The following is an 8,735-nucleotide window of genomic DNA, read 5'->3' as shown; positions in this document are numbered from 1 at the left end:
GGACCATTATTTGTTTGCTCACTTTATATTCGGATTGCTACTTACAGATATAACAACAGTAACTTACAATGAGTCTTTAACAGAGTAAAACTGTCTCACAGCACTTCACAGGAGAGCCATCAAAGAAAATGCTTCACAGAGCCAGGAAAAGATTTGTTATAACTGATGGCCAAATGCTTATTTAAAGATTTAAAGAGTTAGATGTTGAGAGAGAATGGGAAGGGTTAGAGTGGAATTTTGAGACTTAGGTTCAAAGAAACTGCAGAGAGTTGTGGGCACAGCCCAGCGCATTACGGACACAAGCCTCTCCTCCTTGGACTCTGTCTTTATCTCTCGCTGTCTTGGTGAAGCAGCCAGCATAACCGAAGACCCCACCCACCCAGGTCATTCTCTCTTCCCTCCTCTTCCATCAGGTGGAAGATACAGGAGCCTGAGGGTACGTACCACCAGACTTAAGGACAGCTTCTACCCCATTGTGATAAGACTATTGAACGGTTCCCTTATACGATGAGATGGACTATGACCTCACGATCTACCTTGTTGTGACCTTGAACCTTATTGCAATGCATTTTCTCTGTAGCTGTGACACTTTACTCTGTGCTGTTATTGTTTTTACCTGTACTACCTCAATGCACTCTGTACTAACCCAATGTAACTGCACTATGTAATGAATTGACCTGTATGATCGGTATGCAAGACAAGTTTTTCACTGTACCTCAGTACAAGTGACAATAATAAACCTATACCAATGCCAAGAAGCTAAAAGCAAGGCTACCATTGGTGGAGCCATAAACATCAGGCAATCGCTGACGGTCAGAATTGGAAGGCTTGAGAGAACTTAGGAGATTTGTATATATGAAGGAACTATAGAGATGGTGAGTTGGTAGGGGTGTTGGATTTATTCCACTGAAGTATAAGAATAATTAGTTTATAATCAAGGTTCTGACCAGGAAGCAGATTAGATCAGTGAACATGAAAATAGAAAGTGAACAGGACTTCAGACGTGTTAAGATATGGGCAATAGTTCTTGTTGAACTTGGTCATAGAGGATTCCAGGTGAGTGGAAGAGTGGGGATGGGGGTAGGAAGGTGGGTTATGGAGCAAGTCCAGAGGTAGCATGAACATGGATCAAAATTTCAGCAACAGATGAATTGGGAATTATTCTACTTGGGGATGAGATAACTGGTTGTTTGAATTTCAGTGGTTTGACAGCAGATAGCAGTATTTGTGTAATCTTATCTGGATCAAAAGTAATATATATAAAGCTGCATACTTCTATACAGTGTCATGGTTGCTGTTACATAATCTAAACTGCATCAGGCCTTGTACCAGACTGCAGGTTATTTGCCTGCTCTCCTAAAAGAAGCTGGTATTCATGGATGAACAGATGTTGTTCTCATCTGTTATCGTAACAAAACAACCTCTAGAAGACCCTTCTTGGCAAAAGCCCTTCTCATGTACAAAATACCTGAGATCTAAAGATCAGCGGATGTATAAAAGAGATTTATATCAAATCATTCCATTCCAAATAAATTAGACCTATTGTATATGTGAACCACACTCTTTTCAGTTCCCCAGAACCGAATGATATCTTTATAATCATAGATCATGCCACAATATTTAGATCTTGGGTACTGTACAAACAGAAAAGCACAAGGAAATACAGTGCAGTCAATTGGATGAATAGTAAACTCACTTTCGACAAAATAATTTTCTTTCAGGTTTTCAGACTGTGTTGATGTATGGGTAGCTCTTCACTGATCTCAGAATACATGGGTGATGTCTAAAATAGTCATTTTATATAGTTTCCAAGTTTCTATTGTTACGGACTCGGTGAATGTTCCTTTAAGATAGAGCATAGTGGTGTGTGTGTGTGTGTGTGTGTGTGTGTGTGTGTGTGTGTGTGTGTGTGTGTGTGTGTGTGTGTGTGTGTGTGTGTGTGTGGGGTGTGGTGTGCTTACGTCAACAGAAGATAAAGGATGTAGTGACGTTGTTGAAGAAGTCAGTTGAAGTCAGTCAGAGGAGAGAGAGAGAGAAAAAGAGAGAGAGACACCAGCCTGCTAGTTTCTCTATCGATGGATGAGAAACAATAACTGTGTCTGTTACTACAATCCACGTATGGAAATTGTGAGTAATCCGGTGGAGTTCACTTTGTTGCTGACCTGTAGAGGGAAACAGGTATTTGTGTGGACGACCACGATTCGGATGCTTTTCGGGGTGAGGAAGTCACTACCGAGTAACCACTGAGGTGTAGTTTTGGATTTCGTAATTACTCTCTCTATGTTCTCTCTACATCTACGTCTTATCTTCAGACAACGGCGGTTGTTGAAGAAGCCTTTGCTCATGTTTCACCTTACAGCTTGCTGATCTGAACTTTAAGAACCATTCCTGGACTTGGAGTTTGGGACTTTGCCACACACACATGATGAGTTTAGTTTTGGGGTTAATGTTCAAGGTTTAACATTTTTACTTCTAACATTCTAACATTTTTACTTTTATTTTTCTTATTATCATAAGTAGTTATTAATAAAGTAGTTTTTAACACTGAATCATGACTCAGTGTGTTTATTTTGTTGCTGGTTCGTAACACTATTCGATAACTGCACAGGCCTGGCTGTTTTGGTTTGCTGATAATCTTTTTGCGAAGTGCATCACAAGGCAGGAGATGCTTTTATTTTTTGCCTAAGAAATGTAACTTTAGATGTCTAACCCAGAGGTTCTGAATACAAGATCCAAACAAAATAAAGGTTCTGATGAAAAGTAATTGACTTGAAATATTAACTACAGATGCTGCTTGGTCTGCTGAATTTTTTCAGCATTCTCTATTTTATTTCATATTTCTAGCATCTGCAGTATAGTTAGGGATGAGACCATGGCCTGAAAGTTGCTCAATGCCTTTTTTTTGGCTTCAAAACAGCACCTAACAGTCACCCTAATGTTCACCGTTCATATACTTTGCAAAAATCTAGCTGCTCTGATTGCTTTGCACTATTGCATCAAGGAGGTTTGGATATAGCAAATTAATTACAGAACACAAGGAGCTGGTACTTCAGAAAACAAGGCAAGATAAAGTAAAAGGTGAACTATACTAATTGGACTTTCCTTGTCAATATTATTTACATTCCACTGCCATGTCTTCTATTTGTCTTTGCATCTGACTCACCGGTTTTGGCTTTACAATGGGTTCTAAATTACAGGTGGAGGTGACCTTTGTACCAGCACAGAGCACTTTACTCTTTCCAACATGTTAAAATCTAATCACTAGCAGTTTGCTTTTGCTAGTTCAGCTTTGGGTCTCTACCTGCTCCTCTCCTCTGCTGTTCTTCTATTTCATGCAGTCAGTTCTTTGCAGTGACAGGGGGTTGTGGTGAGGTCATTGACCTGAAGTGTTAATTCTGACCTCCTCTCCACAGATGCTGCCTTACTAATGAATATTCCAACTACTTGTGTTAATGTGGTAGAACGGCCAGGTGTGTTAGCAAACAAAATCTGACACTGAGCTACAAAGCAATATATTGGGACATACATGTAAAAGCCCTATGAATGAGGCAATTTTTAAGAATGAAGGAGAAGTTGAGTTAAATATGGGAGGGGATTGCTTCATTCGCTAAGGTATGACTGGCAATGATGCAGTGATGAAAGCTGGGCCAGGATCATTGAGCTGGAAGAGGTGTACAATATTAAGGATGTTCAGGGAGTGATCTGAAAATATTTTAAATTGGGTTAGGGTTGGGGATTTGTTCAACCAGGAACTTATGTAATGAGCACAGGAATGATTAATCAACAGGATAAGGTGGGATCAGGGCAGAGAGTTTTGAATAAATTCAAGGGAGTGGATTAGAGGCCAGAAACAAGCGTATGAGTATGATGAAATCTAGAGGCAACATAGGCTTGAATGAATGATTCAGCAGGGAATGATGGGGTGGGGGTAGGTAGGGAGGGGAGAGGCTGGTGGAAGGAGGCAGAGACAGAGTAACCTTGTCTTTCAACTGGCACAGATGAAGACAACAACCTTAACTGCAAATCAGAAAGATGAGTCACTTTTTTAAAAATTTTATTTACAGCGTGCTAACAGGCCCTTCCGGCCCAACAAGTCCGCGCCACCCATTTTAAACCCAAATTAACCTACCGGTACGTCTTTTTGCAATGTGGGAGGAAACCGGAGCACCTGGAGGAAACCCACACAGACACGGGAGAACGTACAAACTCCTTACAGACAGCGACGGGAATCGAACCCCGTTCGCTGGCGCTGTAATAGCATTGCGCTAACTGCTATGTTACTGTGCCGCCCCAATAAATTAGGCATGGGTGAGGTGCCACTTCATAATCCATTCAACCAGATTAACAATTCTATACTTTTATACAGCTAGAATGCCTGGTGTAACATCCAAAAACAGCTAAAACATACTCCCCTATCCTGAAACAAAACAGAATGTTAATTTTTACCTTTTATTTCTTTTTGGGTCAATTTCTAATGAAGAGATGCTAGCCTTTCTTTTTAAGCACAAGGTCAACCTTCTTGTAGCTCCTCTTGGGATATACTGACCCCAGAAAACTGCTTCAAAGTCTGTTTGCTAATTCTCATCAGTGGGGTTAGAAATATCACAACATAAGTCAAGTCGAGTTTATTGTCACGTGCACAAGTACGGTGAGGTACAGGTACAATGAAATACTTGCTTGCAGCGGCATCATAGGCACCTAGATACAGACAATACACAAAACATAAATTATACATAAAATACACATAAATTATATAAGATAGTGAAGAGAAATTACCATGATAAACAACTCATGAAGAGCTAAAATGGAATCAAAACATCTCCACGAGAGTAGATGTGAATAATTTCAGAAGGAAATCTTTATCACCAGAGATACACTGGTTCTAACATTTTATCTGAGTCATAATCAGTAGCTCCACTTTTCCACTAATAAGGCAGAGATTTTTTAATCCTCTTTAGCCATGGGTGAGGTGCCGGAAAACTGGAGAATAGCTAATGTTGTTCCTTTGTTTAAGAAGGGTAACAGAGAGAAACCAGGAAATTATAGGCTTGTGAGCTTTACATCAGTGGTAGGGAAATTAGTGGAGAAGATTCCGAGGGACAGGATTTATTTGCATTTGGAAAAGCATGGACTTATTTGGGATAGCCAGCAGGCTTTATGCAGGGAAGATGGCTTCACAAAGTTGATTGAGTATTTTGAGGTGGTGATGAAGATGAAGGTAGTGCAGTGGATGTTCTCTACATGGACTTTAGTAAAGCATTTGACACCTCACACTTGTCTGCATTAAATTCCATCTTCCATTTCTCAGCCCATTTTCAAGATCACTCTGCAAGCTTTGATAGCCTTCCTCGCTGTCCACTACACCCCCAGTCTTGGTGACATCCGCAAATCTGCTGATCCAGTTTACCACATTATCATCTAAATCATCAATAAACACATAAAAACAACAACGGGCCCAGCATCGATCCCTGCGGCACACCACTAGTCACAGGTCTTCAGTCAGAGTGACAACCATCTACTCCCACTCTCTGGCTTCTCCCGCTAAGCCAATGCTGAATCCAATTGGCTACCTCATCCTGAATGCCAAGCGACTTAACCTTCTGGACCAGCCTCCCATGTGGGACTTTGTCAAAGGCCTTGCTAAAGTCCATGTAGGTGTCGTCCACCGCCCATCCCTCATCGACTTTCGTGGTAACCTCCTCGAAGAACTCTATAAGATTGGTTTGACATGACCTACCATGCACAAAGCCATGTTGACTATCCCTAAACGGTTGCCTAGATTGGAGAGTATTAACTATAAGGAGAAGTTGGACAAACTTGGATGCTTTTATTCTGGATCGTTGGAGGCTAAGGGGTGACATGATAGAAGTTTATGAGAGGCATAGATGGGATAGGTGGTCAGAGTCTTTTACCCAGGGTGGAAGTATCAAATGCTAGAGGACAGAGATTTAAGGTGAGAGGGGAAAGTTTAAAGGAGACTTGTGAGGAACTTTTTTTTCAGAGAGTGATAGGTGCCTGGAATGCACTGCCAGAGGAGGTGTTAGAAGCAGATATGATAGCAATCTTTTAGACAGACACATGAATAGAAGGATGTGCAGGAACATGGGGTTAAGGTTAGATTGGTATTGTGGTTGGCACAGACATGGTGGGCTGAAGGGCCAATTCCTGTGCTGTTCTGTTCTGCATTCTGTGTTCTAAGTTTAATTCAGAATTTGTCTGGAGAATATTTTCCACCGATGGTGCTGAAATATTTACACGGGGAGGTCTCTGACAGGTTTCCACTGGTAGCAAAGATGGGGGCGGGACTTTGCCAATTGTGAAAGCTCTTAGAAAATATTATAATGCCTCAGAACTAAATATAATAATGTCTTAAAAGTAATTTTTAAATGTCTCTGCCATTCAAAGATGTGAAAATAACTATTAAAATTTAAATTAATAATAAAAATTAATATAAAAGTGATAATGAAAACATTAAGTTAATTAAAACACAATAAGTACACACATATTAAAATATTAAACTAATGCAAAAGTAATACAAATAATTTGTCTCCTAGAAATTATTTGGTTCTTAAATTAGGTGCCAGGAATGATCTAATGCAGCATCCAAAAGGCAATACTCCAATGTAATGTCGGGAAATCTCAGCAAGACTTCATCTGCCATTGGAGTCTACTTGGGGTCTGTGATGAAGTATACAAACAGGTGAGACAGCACCTGTTATTCAGCAAACCCTGGATCTCTGGGCTTGTTAATCATACATGGTTGTCCAAAAATTGGTGTCTCCAGCAATGCTCAGCTAGATCTGGCCTGTTATATTAACATTGAATGTAGCCTTGCTTAGGCAACACATAGTTCTGTGAACAGATTGTTCTATGTATTATGAAAATGACATGGAGACAGTGAAGTACGTCCAAACACGATTCACAAATGTGATACGTGATTCTACCCAGCAGGTTTATTTTTCAAGAGAACTCTGAGGAGTAAACTGTCAAAGATAATTAAAATTAGGAAAGGGTTTGATGGGGTTAACATTGAGGAAACCTTTACATTTTGAGGAAGCCAAAGAAAGGGCCATAGACATAATTTAGATATTAATAAGTCTAACACTTAATTCAGGTGAATAGGATGGTGAGAATGTTGAACTTGCTACCACAGGGAGTGCTTGAGGTGGGACGCATGCATTTAATGAGCAGCTGGATAGATGCAGACGTTCAATTCATTTGGGGTGAGAGGGCAGAAGCTCAGGCTGGGAAGGACAGGGCACCAGCGTGGATCATTCTGGTTGAATGGTCTGTTTCTCTGCTGTACATTCAATGTAATTCTATGAAGAGACAGATTCGCTTCACTTTTGCTTGTGGAACATAGATTGTTCAGAATGAGTTACAGCCATTTCATTGTGTGATACACCTTAAAAAGTTGTGACTTGATATAGTGCAATTCATATGCAAATATTACAATCTGAACTATTTATGGCTCAATAGTTTACAGACAAAATATTTAATATGTACCTCCTTACTAAAGTGCTCTTTATATGAGTTACAAAGAAACCATTAGGAAGAAGGAAAGCTAATTTTAAATGGGATTTCAAATTTTAGGGTGAGGCTTGTAAGATACAATCAAAGGCACCATGTTTATAGTCTCAAGGCAACTACAAAAACAAATGAATGATCAGTAAGTGTTTTTAATAATGTTCCCTGGATCTGATGGAACAGAACATTACAGCAGGGAACCAAGTATTCTCCATGAGTCATCATGGCAAAGTTCCTCACACATTAACCTTTCTATTTTTCAAGCACCCATCTAATTCCCCCTTAGTTTTTGGTGACGGACCTGAATTTATAAAGCGTAATTAACTACCTGATTGCTCAGAAACTGTGAAGGAGACCATGGATGAACAGGAAAGTGCAGGTGTCGGGAGTCGGTGAAAGGGAACCTTGTAATTGGAGCATTGGACCAGGTATTGGCTTTCCGATGGATGTGTAGGAATTTGTGCAAGATATGATGAAGGTCGTAAAATTCTAGGCTAATTTGGTGGATGAAGGGAGATCATTAAGGAGACCATCAAAAAATGAATCCTTGCAGGCAAGAACTTCCATTGGGGTCAACACCTTTTTCTTTTGATGTTGACATTCCTTCTAAGGCCAGTATTTATTATCTAACACTAATTGCCCGATGAAGATGCGGTAGGCTTTCTTGAGTGAGTTGATAGACCAGTTGAATGATCAGTTAAAAGTCAACCACTTCAGTGTGGGACTGAAGTCACACATTGATCAGACTGGATAAGATCGAGTCCAATCTCATGATTTATGACACCTACCTATTCTAAACAAATCATGCTATTTTTACGGATTATAACTTGCATTGGTGGTTCAGTGGTAGAATTCTTGCCTGCCACGCGGGAGGCCCGGGTTCAATTCCCGGCCAATGCAATCACATCTTTAGGCACAGTAGTGTAGCGGTTAGCATAATGCTATTACAGTGCCAGCAATCCAGGTTCAATTCAGGCCGCTGTCTGTAAGAAGTTTATACATTCTCCCCGTGTCCGCATTGGTTCCCTCCAGGTGCTCTGGTTTCCTCCCATATTCCAAAGACGTACGGGTTAGGAAGTTGTGGGCATGCTATGTTAGCGCCAGAAGTGTGGCGACACTTGCAGGCTGCCCCCAGAACAATCTATGCAAAAGATGCATTTCACTGTGTGTTTCAATGTACATATGACTAATAAAGATATCTTAAACTG

General features: G+C 40.4%; 1 non-coding gene across 1 annotated transcript; it reads left to right on the top strand.

Annotated features, from left to right (window-relative positions):
- Window positions 1–8,356: 8,356 nt before the first annotated feature.
- trnag-gcc (transfer RNA glycine (anticodon GCC)) lies at window positions 8,357–8,427 on the top strand. Its single transcript has one exon. It is a non-coding gene; the product is annotated as a tRNA-Gly (tRNA).
- The last annotated feature ends 308 nt before the right edge of the window (window positions 8,428–8,735 follow it).

This window comes from Pristis pectinata, chromosome 22 (assembly GCF_009764475.1).
Source record: "Pristis pectinata isolate sPriPec2 chromosome 22, sPriPec2.1.pri, whole genome shotgun sequence".
NCBI classification, from domain to species: Eukaryota; Metazoa; Chordata; class Chondrichthyes; order Rhinopristiformes; family Pristidae; genus Pristis; species Pristis pectinata.
Note: the sequence above shows the minus strand (reverse complement) of the source record. Positions and strands in the feature narration are given on the sequence as shown.